This window comes from Calidris pugnax, unplaced genomic scaffold, assembly GCF_001431845.1.
Source record: "Calidris pugnax isolate Ruff unplaced genomic scaffold, ASM143184v1 scaffold65, whole genome shotgun sequence".
Taxonomy (NCBI): Eukaryota; Metazoa; Chordata; class Aves; order Charadriiformes; family Scolopacidae; genus Calidris; species Calidris pugnax.
In genome coordinates, this window is record NW_015090785.1 from 1,074,313 (window position 1) to 1,091,697 (window position 17,385).

Sequence of the window (17,385 nt, forward strand, 5' to 3'; positions counted from 1 at the left end):
GCTGCCCTCTGCTTCTCTGGCTTCAGCAGTGGTTGGTGTCCAAAGTCTTTCTTCTGCATTATTGTCAAGCAGTTGAATTGAGCAAGGGTCTACGATAGCTTGTTAGGCTGAAGGTATCAAAACCAAGCAAAACTGCATTCCATCAAAATGAATGCAACTCATGGAATTCCTGTAGTTCAGACTATGTTTGTGCCTTTCATTTTATTTTTTTTTAATTATGATTTACTTATAAGAAGGTTCCATTTTGTAACAGAGGTGTATTCTGGTAGCATCAACCATGCCAGAAATTTATATATATAAACGCAACAGCTTGCATTGTAGAAGAGGCAGGTTTATTGAGTATTATTGTGTCCTTGTGGAGTAGTTAAGCTGCCAATCTGCGCTTCAGTAGCAGGAGGAAAGGGTCACAAAGCCAGGCTTGCAGAAAGCAGGATAGTGTTTAAGTTACTTATACAGCCCAAATGTGACTTGCATGTGTGCTACAGCTTCTGATCGCATGGTTTCACAGCTTCTTCTTGGCATGATGCTGCTTTGCTCATTTTGCATAATGAATGCGATTTGTGGTTGGTTTTGGCTCCTTTATTTATTTCTTTTTGCTGCTTGAGACTGAGCTTTACTCGTTGTGCACTTAAAGCCTGTCCCAAAGACAGAAGTCCAAGTTCTTGAGGGTGCTTCTCTGTGGTGTTCCTCATAAACGTCTGAGCATCTGCAGTTCACAATGCATTTGTTGGAAAGCGTTGCTGTATAGGTGGGGACCTGAGGCTTACACAGGGTACCCAGCCAAGGTTGGGTGCTCCTCTGTCAGGACTTCACTTCTCCTGATAATTTCTGACATCCATGAAATGCAATTCTGGTGCTGAAAGCTCAGCCTGTGTGCAGGCTTGATCATGGGTCTGACCTTGTGCAAGAGTCTGGCGATACAGGATGTGAAAAGTCTATTTTAAGATGTTTGGTTTCGTAGCAGCTCTAACAGAAGCAAGGCAGGAGTCGCTTCTCTCTGGCAGCTTTGATTTGCCCGTCTCATGGCACTTTGTGCCTTATTTATGACACTTTTTTTTTAACTTAGTGGGGAAAAAACCAGGCAGAACCTTACTTCAGTGCTGTTATTCAGAGAGTGCTTCTGCTGCGTGAAGGAAGTATGCTGTGACAAAATGAGGTGCAGGATTACAATGTCTTTTTTTTTTTTTTGGTGTTTTGTGGTGTGAAGGGGGGGGAGAGAGTGCTTCTGCTGCGTGAAGGAAGTATGCTGTGACAAAATGAGGTGCAGATTTCAATGTCTTTTTTTTTTTTTTGGTGTTTTGTGATGTGAAGGGGGAGGAGAAGGATGTTCTCCCAGGGGCTGGCCTCCTCAGTCCACCGCACAGACTTCAGCTAATTGAGTGATCAGCAGATGGTAGCAATGAAAGTCTTCTCTACAGACCATCGGTGGTGAGGATAAGATGCTTCACTGATGCGTTGTCCAGAGAGGATTTTTGGCTGGCTCCCACTGGTGACCTGGGGAACTGTGAGCTCTGTCAGTGGCCTAGGAGACAGTCACTGCACCAGCTGTTGACTCTTCTCCAGCTTGTTCCCAGGCCACCTCCAGGTCTTTGCCATAGTCGTCTTCGTTAACCAGTCCTGGTCTGGAGCTCCTCAGCATCTCATTCCAGTTCTTGGCCAGGCCCCTGTCTGAGCTTCACATCCCACTCCCCTGCATGAGGTAGACCTTTCCCACCCAGGCTGCTTCATTCCTCACATCATCTCCTCAACTGACTGATGTGAGCAGTGAGTGCAGCTGTCTCTGCTAGTGGTGGTGAGCGTTTGTGTCCCTGCTCCCCAGCAGGACACCCTGCGGAAGTGTGCATGGGTGCCCTCTGGGCCATGCTGGCACCCTGGTCCGAGCCTCTGCTGCACCCCTCAGCCTGGGGGCACTCCGGGATGGTGTGCTGCTCTGCAGTGGTTTAATGGTTTTCTATTTAACCATAATTAACCCAACAAGCAGGGTTTTGATCATTATGTTGTAAAAGAGTTGTGGTGGCAAGATTTCTAATTTTGGAATGAATCAGCATTAACAATTAAGCAATAAACAAATACCATTTCTTTTACAAGAACACAGACAGCGGGATGTTTTCTTCTGCCGAAGCAGCCGTCAGGCAATTGTTTATGCTGCAGCCGGGTGAGGTGGGAAGGAGAAATAATTTCTCACCCATAGAAAGAAGATAACCCATAAGTCTCTGCTGGCTGCCTGCGGGAGGGATGCTGAACGACAGCAGAGGCTTGCTGCCTCCTCTTGCCTCCTGGTCCCACTATCTATGATTACTGGAGCCTGGATGTTACTAGGGTATTAATTAATTCCCTTCGGTCAGAAAAACTCAACTGGGCTGGTACTAGATCTTCGGCTTCCTCCAGTATCTTCCCATACAGATCCTCTGTCTGAGGACGGAAGAAGAATCAGTGATAATTTTTACAACACAGTTGTGCGTGAGGGGGTAATTTTGGGTCCTTACTTAACCTTGGCATCTTGCAAGGTATCTTCTCTTTCAGTAACTCGCTGCTAGTGTTCCTGGTGGTGCAAATGCTTGCCCTGTAGAAGTGCTGTGTTGATGAATTTGGCAAGCTCAGGTTCGACCAGAAGGCAAGGAGGCCTGATGATTTTCGTGATCGGGGCTTATAGGACGAGCACTGAGGATCTGAGCTCTGTGGAAGGATGCTGCCCATCCTGCAGCTGGTGGCTCCCAGCAGGGACTCTGTGCGCATTGGGAAGAAGCTGGGCTGCCAGAGGTGCTCCTGAGCAGACAGTCTTGCTGTGCTGAGAGGCACACGTCCCCTCAATCCTCTTATGTCCCAGAGATGCTGCTGAGGACTCCTGAGCATCGTTCCTTGTCAGAGGGAGAGAGCTGGCAGAAAGCTGAGCAGCTCCCTTGGCCTTGGCCTGGCCATGGTGCCTCTCCCAGCCCTATGGCTGCCGCAGCAGAAGCTGAGTCCATCTCTGGGTTCACTTTGAGTCACATGTGAAGGCAGACTCTGGCAGGGAGCGGGGAGTCAGGGATGGATTGTTGTATGTTTTGAAAAGTGATGTCCCTGAAGAAGTTTTTCAGCAGTGTGCCCAGGTGGCCAAGAAGGTCAACAGCATCCTGGCCCGTATCAGGAACAGCGTGGTGAGTAGGACTTGGGAGGTGATTGTCCCCCTGTACTCAGCGCTGGTGAGGTCCCAACTCGAGTGCTGTGTCCAGTTTTGGGCCCCTTACCACAAAAAAAGACATTGAGGTGCTGGAGTGGGTCCAGAGAAGGTTAATGTACCTGGTGAGGGGTCAGGAGAAAAAGTCTTATGAGGAGAGGCTGAGGGAGCTGGGGGTGTTCAGCCTGGAGAAGAAGAGGCTGAGGGGAGACCTTCTCGCTCTCCACAACTCCCTGAAAGGAGGGTGTAGAGAGGCAGAATTGGTCTCTTCTCCCAAGTCGCAGGCGATGGGACAAGAGGAAACGGCCTCAGGTTGCACCAGGGGAGGTTCAGATTGGATATTAGGAAAAATGTTTACACTGAAAGCATTGGAATGGGCTGCCCAGGCAAGTGGTTGAGGCACCATCCCTGCAGGTATTTAAAAAACGGGTTGACATAGCGCTTAGAGACATGGTTTAGTGATGGTTTTTTATCAGAGTTAAGTTGGTGGTTGGACTGGATGATCTGAAAGGTCCCTTCCAACCTAGACAATTCTATGATTCTAAGTGCTGCGTGGCTGGACAACCGGTGTGCGGGGCTTGACCACCTGCGCTCCTCTACGTTCCTTTTTCTCCCCTGTTTGCATCCTTTCTCTAACTTAGGCCTGCCCTCGCTGCGGGCCACAGGGCCTGGTGTGAGCCCAGCCGGCAGCAAGGGGATCCTGCCACTCTGCTCAGCTGCCGGGCTGGGGATTTCCTAGCCTGGCGTGTAAATGTGCTGGGGCTCGGGCTCGTCATTTCTCCTCCAGCCTTTCTGTGCTGCCTTACAGCTGTCCTGCGGCCTGCCCGTCCGCATGTCCCGGCCCAGCACTGCGATGGCTGACCCCTGGCTGGCTGAGGCGGCTCCCGAAGGTGCAGTTAGGCCGAGGTAACGCTGCTGGCCAGGAGAAAGCGAAGAGCATTATTACGTTATTTTTTGCTCTCGCAGCCAGCTATTTCTGTTTTCTTCCCCTTTGACCTAACCCTCAAGTGTTGGTTTAGTTTCATTATTTCTCACCCGGTGAAAATCTGCACCGGCCGATGCTGGTGGGACCTCAGCGCTTGTGGTAAGGCCTTGCATGCCAGTGTCTCTTTGCACCCATCAGCACCCCTCTTCTTTTTGTTTCTACCTGCCTCCTTTCTTGCTTTTACCTCTCTTTTTTAAATATCTTCCCCCCTTTCCTCATCACACAAATTTCCTTTCTTGCTTTTACCTCTCTTTTTTTAATATCTTCCCCCCTTTCCTCATCACACAAACTTTGTAAAGCCGAAGCTTAGCTTTTCCCCGCTGCTTTCCCTGCCCTGCCGCTGTGGGTTTAGGGTCCTCGGATGGTTCAAGCTGGCAGTCATTTGGGATAGCAGCATATTAGGACCTCTCCTTAAGCTGTGAGCCCTTGGGTTCCCTGCTGAGAGCAGAAAGCTGAGCTGCTGGCCTTGGGGGTGAAATGTGTGCCAGGCCATGCACATACACTGGAAACTTGCCCAGGGCCGGATAATTATGGAAAGTGGCCTTTTTCGAGTGGACCATGTGCTCTCACTTGCCAAACAGTCTTGTGATTAATATCTTATTTAAGAGGATTTTAGGACATGTGCTGCAGTTACATTGAGCTTCTTTTAGAAGTAGGGGAGAGGTTAGAAAAAGAAATTCTATAAAGGCTTTTTTGTGCTTCCAGCAAGGGTCATCAGGTAAGTGCAGTGCATCACTGCTCTGTTGCATCAGTGTAGGTGGTAGGTTTTGCTATTAATGGTTCAGTGGGACAGGGATCTGAAGATGGACTTTGCACATTCCTTTATACAGTCTGCGTTGCTGAGATCTCCTTAGGGACCCAGAACTGTAGTGCTGAGGATGGCTTCTTCTGCCCTGATCTCGGCATTTACCAGCACTCCCTGACCCTAACTCCTGGTGTTAGACTCCGGGGAGTCCTGCAACCAGCAAGTCTTCACCAGCAGATTTTTCTTCCGAAATAAGGCCCTGTGTACTGTTTTACTCAAGCACGAGTTATGTTTAAAGGTGTTGGCGGTTCAGTTGTTGGTCTTACCCAAGACACGCTTGTCCTTGGTGTGGGCACAGCAGCATCTGCAGGCTCTGAGTGATTCTGTGTTACGGCTGACTTGCTGTGTGGTCCCAGCTGGTGGTTGTAGTCCCCAGTTGAGCAGTTTCTGATCAGTCTGATGTGGCTGTCTAACATCTTCCCCTCAATTTCTTTCCTAGGCTAGAGAACTCAATTAAAAGGGAGATGGGAGCATGAAGAACTGACACGGAGTACAGATGTGCATCCTGTGGTGGCATCTCCTACAGATCTTACCTGGCAACCTGCATCTATCTGGAAGGGTTTGACAGGAGCCACTGAGGACAGCAAAGGAACCTGGAGATGAAGGTGGTAACTATGGCTCTTACTCTTCTTTTCCCTGCCCCTTTTTCCCCTTTCACATGCCTGCATCAAGAGCACAGCTGCTGTTGACACGATGAAGCCACATACATTCAGACACATGCTGTTTGCCCTGGGGCTGTCTTGTGCTGCATGTGGAGTTGGGAGGACAGTAAAGAAAACAGGAAGGGTTCTTTGCCATTCCCCTTGCAACTACATATATTTCTCTTGTAGAGCAAAATACATCATTTATTCTTCTTGTTGGTGCTCTTGTAGATGTTGATACGTATTGATTATGCTCCAGAGATACATGTCTAAGATCCAGCAATTATTCTGACTTGCATAAAATTAATATCCAGTGAGTATTCTGGCTTGAATAAAATTAATACAAGATGTGTGCTGGGGCTCATTTCAGTTAGGGTTTAATGAAGAAGCCGTCTAGGATATTGCTGGTGGTGCTAGGTTAGAGTAATTAGCCGGCTGCTTTCACAGTTGACCTTTGCTAAACATACCTGAAGTGCTTTTGTTGGTGGTGCCACTACTTGTCCTTTCTGTCACTCTTCCCTGCTGGCATCCTGCCCCTTATTGTCCCACAGCAGGCCTTCTGCAGCTGCCTTCTGGGATGACAAGCTAGTCCAAAAGATCCATACCACATATTGAATATTCCTAGAGCTCTGTGCTTCAGCTTTGGACCTGGTCAGTCCAATAATTGCATCAGTGCTGCTACCCTTTGGCATACCATTAGTGTACACCATAAGGTTTTGATCATGCAAAGCAAGACTCTTGGGCAGCCTGAGCCATTGCAGTGACTGGGAAAAGTGGTGATGCTGGGACCCGCCTTTTCTTTTGCGCACGGGAAGGCTAACTTGGTAGGGGACATTTTTAGAGGTGACTGCCAATACAAATATTTGGTTTATGCCTGCTTTCAGGTGTGAAGAAAGTTTGGGAAGACTTCATTGTATAGCTGCTTCTTTAAATCCTCAACTTGCTGGCATCAAGAGTGCCAAGCGTTGCTCCCCACGTCCTCCTCTGCTGGGAACATGCTAATCTCCTCTCCTTTGCTTAAAACCTGAATCTTTAATACGGAAAATGCACCACCCTTTCTTCCTTTCTGGCCAAGGAACACTTCTCCCTCCCAGTGTTGTATTACCATTTAGCATTGCAAACCGAAATGCTTGGGCTGGGGTGGTGGAGCTCCAGCAGCCTGCCTGCTTGGGGGCTGCTAGAATTCCATCCCCAAAGAGGGCAGAGAGCAGCCAAAATTTGCACAGATGTTAAGACGGGGTGGTATGGGGCCTGGGGAGTGTTGGCAGGAGTGGGAGTGCAGTGCTGGAGGTGGGTGAGTGGAAAAAGAAGAGTGTGGCACATTGTGTTAGGCATCTTTGGCGGCTGCTCTTTCCATGGGGAAAGAAGGAGACTAAGCTGGAGACAGCTTGATGTCTGGTTAGATGGGATTTGGGTATAGAATAGAAAACCAAAAAAGCAATTAAGTCATGGAGAGCTCCACCCCTGTAAAACTTCTTTTACAAGGGATTTTTTGAGTTTTGTTTTTCTCCCTTGTTCCTCTATGGAAATCCTCTGCTTGCTGGACAAAGACCTGTGTTGGGGTGTGACCTCAGATGAGCATGGTCTTGTGTAGACATGGGAGTCATCCTCTCTCAGGAGGCGTGGAAGCATGGGGCAGCTCTGTGTGCGTATTGCAAAGTACAGATTAGCAGCAGTGACTGATTACTATTATTTTGGCCTCAATTGGATGCCAGTCTTCGGGAAAGCTGAAATCTAAGGCCAAGCCAACCCCTCAAGCACAAATTCAGTTTTAGTGCAGAGATATTATTTCTCTTAATGTGCTTTGGTAACACAGAACTGAAGGGTTACCTTCTCTTTGTGCCAGGACGAAATCTTTAGCCTCTTTTGAAATGCTCAGAAGTCTTCCTGTTAAACAGCTGAACCTAATTCCCTGTCACTAAACACGGTTTCAGACTAGGCTGCCTGGTTCTTCCTGCCTTGTAGCATGCAAAGGCTGCTGGGGGAGTTGAATAGTTGAAAACCAGCAAAGTGATATATTTGCTCTGTAACATCTATATCTCTATCTCTCAGCCTGCTCAACTTGTCAGCAGTTACACTGTTTAGTATGTTAATATCTGTAATGGAAAAGGGCCTTTTCTTTTTCCTCCTTTGGGCATACCTGAAATAGGGAAGTAAACCCAAAACTAGGTGTGTACACCTCCTTCACCCCCCAGTGCTCCCTCCAGCTGTGTGGGAGCCTCTTGACCCCTGCTCCTCCAGAAAGTGGCTTGTGGCTGAGCACAGCCTGTCCATTGGAGAGGAGGAACTGTTGATGTGTTGGGTCTGGGTGGTCGAAGGTGGAGAGAAGGACAGGGATGGGCTTCAGTGTGTTGTGTCCAGGTTTAGCAATGGTTTTCCAAGGTGAGTGTCCAGGCCAGTGGGCCACACTCGGCAAAAGCTTGGACCACATACTAAAATAAAGTTCCCTTTCTTGGTAATAGGATGATGTATATGTAATCGTATTGTGTAAGATTAACACAGTAATTAATTCTGTGTACTTGATGCTGAAGTGCCGTGCCAGCCCATCTGCTTGTCTTTGCTGCAGTTTTGCACATGGTTTAGAGACGGCTCCACCAGTGCTATAAGTTTGGGGCAGCTTTCTTTATCAGGAGGTGGCCTTTGGTATTTGTGGCTCTGTGGCTGCTCTGCTGTCAGCCTTATTTGTGCATATTCAAGGCTTCTGCTGTCTTACGTGCATGAGGTTCATGCTGCACTATGGCAGAAGACACCCATCTCAGACGCTGCTTTGCAGTTGGCACATCCTGTGAGACTCATACATCAGCTCTGAAACATCTTGGTGAGCAGAGGATACAAGCCCAGAACAGACATTGCACGCAGGGGGTCCAGGAGAGATGGCAGAAAAGCTGACCAAAAATGCAGATAAGGGAAGAAATTCCAACAAGGAAGGTTTGTGGAGGATGGGAGGAGGGCTGGAGATGGGTATATGGATCTCCCCAAGGCAGGAGGGTGGCTGCCTGCCACTGCACTGTGGGGAAAGGCCATGGAAATCAGGGCATCCCCTGGGTGGGGTGCGAAGGGCCTGAGGAAGGATTTCCCAGAAGAAGAGGAGAGTCCTGGAGATGCAGAGGCAGTAGGAAGGCACTTGGTAGCACGTATATACATCTTGAACCCTCATCACCCTCTCTGCGCAGTGCTGTGCATCCTTGGTCTCTTAAAAATAGCTCTCTTACTTGCCGCTGCAGTCAGAGGCGCGGTTTTGCCTGCGCTAACCACTAGCACTGCCATGTGAGCCTTTGATCAGGCTGTGCAGAGCACGGAGCTTTCATCTCTCCTGGCAGCAGCGTCGCCCGGTGAAGTCAAAGGGTTCAGGGGAGCCAGCCCCTCTCAACAGGCGCGTGGGAAATTTCCGCTCGGCTTCCCTGATCTCACACAAATGGTTTTCACCTCTTTGGACTGTAATCTGCTGAGATCTCTGAGAGAGTGCTGATGTTTGGTCAACTTGTAAAGACCTCCCAAAAAAGCGCCCGGGAGGTTAGCTGCAAGCGTGTTTATTTCTGAAGCGGTGATGCTCCGTCCTATTTGACATGGCTGCAGATAAAGCCTTACAGAGATCCAGAAAAGATAAGGCTTTATACACAACCCAAAGTGAGAGGAACCTAAAAACTGGGGCAGGCTTCTAATTTTTACCCCTCTACTTTGGGGGAAAAAAAATTGAAAATTAGTGTTCCTAACAGACTTCAGAAAATATTCATCAGACTGATGCATTTAACTGGTGGTTTCTATATTTAATAACTTCAGAAGGAGGAGTAAAAGTTCAGAGAAGATGACTTGTACAAGTAATTTCCCTTAACGATGTAAAACTCTGACCTGATATCTGTGTTGGACAGCTTATGAAAAAGCTTTTATTTCAGCAATCTCAATTTCTTATTGTATCCTGAATGCATTATTGTGTAATTCAAAAATAGGCAGTAATATGTATTTAAGTACATACATACATGTATTTATTATATATTGGAGAGAGAGAGATATTTCAGTGGAAGCAGAACTTCACCTGAATTGGACTGATACTTGAAAATAAATAAACACAAACGTACCACTGAAATGGAAATTAATAATCCCAAAATAGTGTGAGAGGGCTTTGCTAGGCTTTTCTGTCATTTATGTTGGCTTTGATACTGGAGATTTGTGGCTCCTTCTGCATGAGAGGAGATGCTCTAACCAGCGTACCCAGGGCTTAGGGGTTGTCTGTCAGCTTTGCCTCAGGGGCTACTGGTATGCTGGCCTGAGGATGGGAAAAAAATTGTGTTCCTCCTGTCAGGAGATCCCAGGATGGCCAGGACTCTGTGCCTTCAGATGCCTGTGCAAGCTTAAAGCATAGTGTGGTAGCAACTGAGTTCCCATCTGGAGGAGCTGGAGGGGGACATCATGGAAAGGAGAGTGAGGCCCACCACTGGGTAAGGATTCCTGCAGCAAGAAGAGGGAGGAAAGTGGAGATGAAGAGTCACCTAGGGTCAGCTCCCACGAGACTACAATGGCATTCCCTAATAAAAAACTTAAAAATTTGTCCCCTAAAAGCATACTGAAATAAAAGTAGGCAGATTTATTTAAAGAAATTGAATGAGTAGCTTTAACCTAAAGCTTCATCTGAACCAGATCAAAGTCAGCCTTGTTTAAAGTTCAGTGAACTTCCACTTTGAGCTTGGGTCAGGTGTTGAGCAGCAAGAAGAAATGTCCTTGTCTCGGATGAACTGGGCATGTGCTGAGGTGGGACGAGATCACTCTCGCAGTCCTGAGTGCTGTGTGGGATGTTATGGCGTGTGAGATCGCTGCTGTGTGGAAACACCCCTTCTTGCTTTAAAGCAGATAGAGATGGTGTCACTCCCCCGGGGTGTCCTGAGTCACCCCAGCAGCTGGCAGCCACCACCGTGGATGGTTTTGGCATTTGTATTTACACATGCAGTCCATCAAGGCGTGTTATTTTAAGAGACAACTATAAATAGTGTTTCCTGCCCACCCTCATCTTGGAGGCAAGTTTTGCAGTATTCTGCACCTTCTCCCCGATTTGTCAAGTTGCTGTCACGCTGCAGTGCAGTTTCCTTCCTTGGGCGTGGGGAAGCCTCAGTGAAGCACTTTGGCCTTCCGTGTGTGGGATGTCGAGATGTTACTTGGAACAGTTGTGTGGATTTGGGGATTAGGCTTCCTGAGTGAGAGTGTTGCAGCGCAGATTTGCTTAACACTGAGTTCGGTGACGTACTTTGAGTCAGGAGCGTGCCGTTGGAGCTGACCTGCTCATCACCCCCAAGCCTACGGTGTTTCCATCCATACTGAGAGGCAGTTTCTGATCAAACAGGGTTTGAGTCAGGTGGAACCCAGCAAAAAGAGGCTTGCCAAGAACAGTCTAATGTCTAGTGGTCACACCAGCTGCTTGGTTTACTGTGTTTCCCAGCAGCAGGACACCAACAGAAGCCATAAGGAACATCCCCCCCCACTCCCCTGATTTTTTTTTTTTTTTTTTAACGTGCTTTTTTGAGCGTTCGTTTAGGATTTACTCAGTGAAGAAGATGAAGTTGAGATTGGCAGCACTATGAAACGGCTGACAGGAGGACAAAACTGACTGATACATAAAATGCTGGAAGAACTTCAATATTTAAATGGAACCAATTTGTGATGTTAGGACAATTGTGGTACAGATAAACTTGAGTTTTTCTCGGGGTATGAGCTCTCTGAATTAATGCTCATCTCGGGGCTGTCCAGCTGCTGTGGGCTAGGAAATGACTCCGTTATTAGCAGTTACATTTAGAAAACAAGGTGGGGTGAGGAGTGAAGTGTTGTAACTAGTAATGGAAATTGTCAGTGGTTGAGAATGGCCTCTTCTGAAGCCATCCATCCTAGGCATGACAGATGCCTGACTTCTATGTTTGGGGGGAAGTTTTCTTCATGAAAGAAGAAGTCTGGTGTCTTCGTGGCCGTGTGGCATTGAGCAGAGGGGAAGAGAGCTGTGTGGTTGTGTGCAGGAGTCAAGCTCTTGGTGGTAACATCCTCTTCCTGTATCTCATCCATTCTTCCAGTGAAGTGCTGGCTGGTCCTGGGGGGCAAACAGGGAGTTCTGGGAGGCTGAGAGGTCTCTTTCAGACCATACAAGAGCTTTCTCAGATTGCTGAAATGTGTTGTACTAGAAACCAATATTGAATGGAGGAGATACAAAAAAGTCTGTGACCTCCTTTACTGCTTTAGGGAGTAAAATATGTTTTTCTTGGAATTATCTGCCTAGATCTCTTCCTCCATGCTGTAAGTTGCTACCTGGCTTTGATGAAAAGCACATCTGTGCCGAGATTCATTGCTCATCTCACTTCCCCCCCCCCTGCCAACTTTCTTAGTGAGCCCAGGTTGGCATGCTTGGCCTGTGCTCTTGTCCTGGTTTGAGCCACACAGGACTAATTCCTCTTCAAAAACTGCACTTTTAGAAGGCTCTAGTGCCTGAATTTGTGAACATAGTTGTTTTATAGCCAGTTATGGTATGTGGGTTTCAAGGCCTCGGTGTTTTTGAGCTTTGTCAGGTGCAGGGATGAGATGGAGCGAGACAAGGGCACTTGACCCAGGCTGGCCAACAGGATTATTTCATACCATTAATATATTCAATATAAATTAGAAAGTTTGCTGCAAAGTTTTGTCTCTTCTGTGATGGCTGCCATCCTGAGAACTTCTTACCCTGGTGCCAGAGCCCTGAGTCCTTCCCTTCCTCCTGAAGCCACAGCACTCACATTGTCCCACATTTGCTGTTGCCTACTAGGAATGCACAGCTCCCTGCTGATAGAATTGGCTGAGTACAAATAATCCTTGTATATTTTATATTGGTATTGGCACTGATATTGGTTCTTTAATGCTATTAACGTTACTTATCTAATCTTCTTCTATTAAATCTGTCTATATTTCAACAGGTGAGCAGGAGGGTGGCCGGCTCTGCCTCTCCCCTGTGCTACTCAAACCCAGGGAAGGTAGGCCACTATTAGTGGCACCCTGGGAGAGCAATATCCTGCAGATTTCAGGAACTGTTGCTGCTGTGGGTAGTGAGCAAGTTATCTCCCGTCTGTTCATCCCAGTAAGGCAATGCCACAGGGTTGGCATCCTTCATGGTAAAGGCACAAAATCCTGTGTGTGTGGGGAGAGAGCAGCCTGCTTCAAGGGCAGGTGTGTGGTTCAGATCTATGGTGGATCTATCTAGTTGCCATCTCCAGTCTCTGCTGCTGGACTTATTTCTGAAGTGCCAGGAAGCAAGTGATGTGTTTGGGGACAGGAGCTGGGTAGTGCTTTCCAGGCTGTACACCTGGTTTTCTGACAGAGGAAAAAGCAGGCTAAATCCACTTGGAGTAAGAGATATTAAATAGACTGGAGAGGTACTAAAATGGCTTTATTGCCTTTATGGCCTCTCTGAACCTCAGTAAACTTTAAACGTGTTTCAGTTACACCAGCATGGTGGTTTCCTCCCTCCAGAAACCGTGTAGATTTTATTGCACTTCAGGCCACTTGATATCATGCCCATAACCACCCTGATGGGTCACTGGGATGCTGTCAGGGTGGGGTAAGGGGGGAAGAAAAAGTGAATTCTTTGGGTAGGTTGTACCTGTCACCATGGAGCTGTCAAATGCATGGCACGCTGTTTGGGAGCTTAGAGCTGGACCTGGTGCTTGGCTCTCCCAGATCCTCCATCCCACCAAAGAGTGGGCATTGCACTCCATTTTGAGAGGCACCCCCTTTGCTCCTGCACAGCGTTCTCCGTGCTGGATGCTTAAGCAGAGGACATAGTCTTGGGTTTGGGTAGGAGCTACCATTGAACCTGTTTTCATTTCCTAAGTGCCTGTGCCGGGGGGGGATGCTGAGGGAGGAAAATAGCAAGGAGGTTTTAAATGATGGCTTTATCAGAGAAGTTTCATTAATTTTTTCTGTTTTTATAAATACATATGTGAAACTTTGAGGAGGGAGGCATGTCTTAAGCTCTTTAAATGTCTTTAAATATATGTATGCAGCCACATTTGTGCTGTATGTTTATATTGCCTATGATTTATAAAATTGAATTTTATTCAGGCAAGGTCCCTTTCCTGGTGACATTCTTGTGGGCTTATTGAAGGTAGATATCATTTGAAGTGATGTTATGAGGGGATAGTTTTAACAGATGAATAAATCAGACTTGTGTTTTAAACAAAACAAAAAAAGCAGTATTTGCTGTTATCGAGGTCTGAAGTCCAGCCACACTGTGAGCTCCCCGTGTGGGGATGTGACTCGCTGACGTGTCTTGGCAAACTGGGTATTTGGTGTCTGCCACTGCAAATATTTTGACTTCTGTGAACCTGGCTGCTGTTTCAACGGGGGGGGGGTACCCGGGACGTGGTGGTATATGGATTCCTGCGTCCCTTCTGCCTCGGCTGCTCTGCTGCAGCCTGATGTTGAACTTGGCCAGGGCTTCCTCGACAGCTTGTGTTGAGTTATACCCAGCTTTCCTCTGGTCATTTCAGTTCTTGGTTTAACCAGTGGAACTGGTCATGCGTGTAGAAGCGGTATCAATTTAGCTTGCCTAACACCATGGTTATGGAGAGCAAAAGCACGCATTTCTGGTTGTGGATAAACATCTAATTATTGTAACGTGTTTTTTTTTCCCGCCTCCTTTTCTGTCAGAGACAAAACAGTTAACTGCAATTTTTATGTTTCCATTTGTCTTCTGTGCCTTAAGTTCCTTGCATAGAAAGGAACTGTTTTGGGTTTTGCTAGATATGTAATTGAAGTGCTTGTAAAATGATTTTTCTTACAATTTCTCTGAAAGTTATTTGCTTTCATGGGCTCTAATGGTGTCCATTCTGTTATTCTCTTTGTTGCCGTTGGGACATGCCTTTTTTTCTGAACACTCTTAATGTCTGTATGTCTCTCTCATATTATACAGTATGGATTTCTCAGTGAAAACCAATTTATTTTAAATGTAATGCAAGAATTGTTTTGCTTAACATAGAGGGATTTGAATAGTGCTTTCTGAAGTCAATGGCCAGAATTCCGATTTTACTCCTGTCCTCCAGGAGGCTGGCGTGGTGGAACGCTGCTGTTGAGTGCCAGCCCTGCCATCCCCAACAGGGATGGGCTCTGGGTATGAAGAGAAGAACCAAATCTCAGTAGTGCTGCTGGACTGAAAATGAGCAATGGCAGATGCACAGTTCTGCAAGTTTATTTCCCTGCCTTAGGTTAAATTGAGTTAGATCCTCCCTTGAGCAAGTTATAAAGAGTTACTGGGTTGTCCTTGAGGAGATGGAGAGGCATCATGGCCACCTATAAAAGGTCGGTGTCAGAGAAATATTATCCTGAAGGGTAGCGTAGCTGCAGTTGGCACAAAAGATATTTATTGTCCTGGAGCCTTGGAATACCAATTACGTGTCTTGGCGCACAGTGGTATTTGCAGAGGCATTAAGTGTTGACCTGCCACATACTGCTAATTTAAAATAAAGAAGCGCTCCCCTCTCATTTCGAAAGATAAACACCATAGAGAAACATGATTGAGGAGGGAAGGAAGAAGTGGTTTGTGTGATTTGAAGGTATAATGTTCCATGTAAAGTAAATAGTCCTAAATGAGTGATCACACCCTGGTCTTTACAGTTGGGGAGGAATTTTTACTGTTGGCTTCCATGTGGGAAAGGTTATGATAAGTCAGGATGCCAGTGGGTCTGGGTATGGGAGGAGAGTAACTTGCTAAGTGAGAAATATGTATATGATATTCTCCATCATGGCATGCCTTGATAATTATTTTTTCCTGTCCTAAAAGTTAAACTGTCCTTCCACCTTCATGCATCTGCAAAGGACCCTGCTGTAGCCCGTTTCTCCCTTAGCCAGCAGGGTCACGGACTATTACTGCTGGTCCAGGGTGATGGTTAGAGCTTGTGGCTTTGCAGAAGAAGACAGGCTTTTGGTGTTAACCACTTCCCTGACAAAGTTGGAGGGAAGGTGATGTGATAGGCTTGTCAGAGCTGAAGGCTGTCCCTTTGTGGGTGCCAGTCTTGGAGTAGGTGGGCAAAGGGACAGGGGGACCATCCCTTTTACAGTCACCAGCCGTGAGAGCAGCGTGAAATTCAGTGAAATTCCTTTCTTCCTCTCGATATATTGGGGTTGAGGATGATCCCCCCGTGTGTGTGTGTTGGTGTCCCCCTTGGTCTGGACAGGAGCACAACAGCAAACAGAGGCTCGTGTCCTGGGAAAGCTGCTTCCCAGCCCTGTGGGTGCTGCTGGGCATACTGGTTCTTGCTGCAGCCCTGGCTGCTGGCATGTCCTTAACCACATGGCTTACCTGGTTCAGATGCCCTGGAGCAGGTTTGTCATCACCTATGTCATACCCGTTGATGTAAAGTGGTTTATTCGAGCTGAGCTTCAACAGCTCCAAACATGCACTTTGTTTAAGGCCGTGCCCTGGTGTGGGCTGGTCCTGGACCAGAGCTGTGCTGGCATCCTGCTGGGATGGTTGGAGCTGGAGATGGGAAGCTGTGCCAGTGCAGGTCACCTCGTGCCTCGGGTTTCTGGTGGCTGTTAGTGACCGTGCGGGTCTGCAGGTGCCTGGCGGAGCGTCTGTGGTGAGTAAAAACAAAACTGCTGCTTTTTAATTAGGGCAGAAGGGGAGGCAATGAGCTGCTATGCAGAGCCACCCTCCAAAAACAACAGGGGACCTCAGGAAAGAGGGGAAATAAAGGGCTGACCCAGCCAGAAATGAAGGCTTCTGCCTTTATTAAATCCTGTGTTTGTTGACAATGCAAAATGAAAATGAAACACATGCTTAAACTCTTTCCCCTCTGCCCCCTCCTCAAATCTGCCTCTCCTGTTCTCCTGAAGGATTTTTTTCAGCTGTGACAGCAGCATATTTTTTCTGGCACATGCAGAGATTTTTAATGCAGGCAGGACTAATGGAATGATTTATTTCATTAGCAAGTGACTTGTGCAGCTGCTCCTCAACACATCATCTGAAATGTAACCATGTTCCTCACTTAAAACACTTCTTTTCTTCATTTTCCCTGTAAAAATTCCTTATTCTCCACCTTTTTTTTGTTGTTGTTCTGTTTGGTGGCATTGTTAGCATTTACTTAAGTATATGGCTCAACAGATGTTTTGCTTTCACAGCACAGTTATGTTTTGGAAAAAATCCAAGAATTGCTACAAGTGAGTCTTCTTTGTTTACATATTTACAAAATTGAAATACACACAGTGAAATTAACAGGCCGGGCTAAATAGAGTATCAGAGCGATCTTCTGAAACACTAGCTCCAGAGGGACAGATCTTTAACAAATGCTTTATCACCTTTCATCTAATGTATCAAGGACGTGAAAAATACAACGGCTTCATTTGCAAAATGGCACAATCAGGGTTTGTTTAAAACTATAAAGGCACTTGATATTTTTTTTTCTCCCAGGACAGGAATAGGGAATTTTAAAAGCGAATGTGGATTCAAAGTTTCTTCTTAAATCCCTCCCCTCCGCCTTTTTTTTCCCCTCCTCTTCTGTTTCCTTGGGTATGGTATTTTATTTTGAATGGAGGGACTCCTGCCCCACACCTCCATCTCTTTCCTCTTTAGGTATTCTCTTTTCACACACTTTCATGTGAACTCCTTCTGCCTCGGCTACCAGCCACTGCGCTCTTCACAGGCGCTTTGCAAGAGGGTGCTGGGTGGAGGAAAGGGTTAGTACTGAGAATGTACAAAAAAGGAATAAAAAGGTGTAGTTGAAGGATAAAATGTTCATATGGGGAGCATGAAATTGTTATCATGTTACCTGCCCCCCCCCCCCCAAAAAAAAAAAAA

The 17,385-nt window shown here is 46.9% G+C and overlaps 1 protein-coding gene across 1 annotated transcript in view; it reads left to right on the forward strand.

Moving 5' to 3' along the window:
• Nucleotides 1–5,386: 5,386 nt before the first annotated feature.
• Nucleotides 5,387–17,385, forward strand: part of ST6GAL1 (ST6 beta-galactosamide alpha-2,6-sialyltranferase 1) — a 30,347-nt gene continuing 18,348 nt past the window's right edge. The window contains exon 1 of the mRNA XM_014966279.1: nt 5,387–5,552. The gene's annotated coding sequence lies outside the window, so the exon portion shown is untranslated. The remainder of the gene's footprint in view (nt 5,553–17,385) is intronic.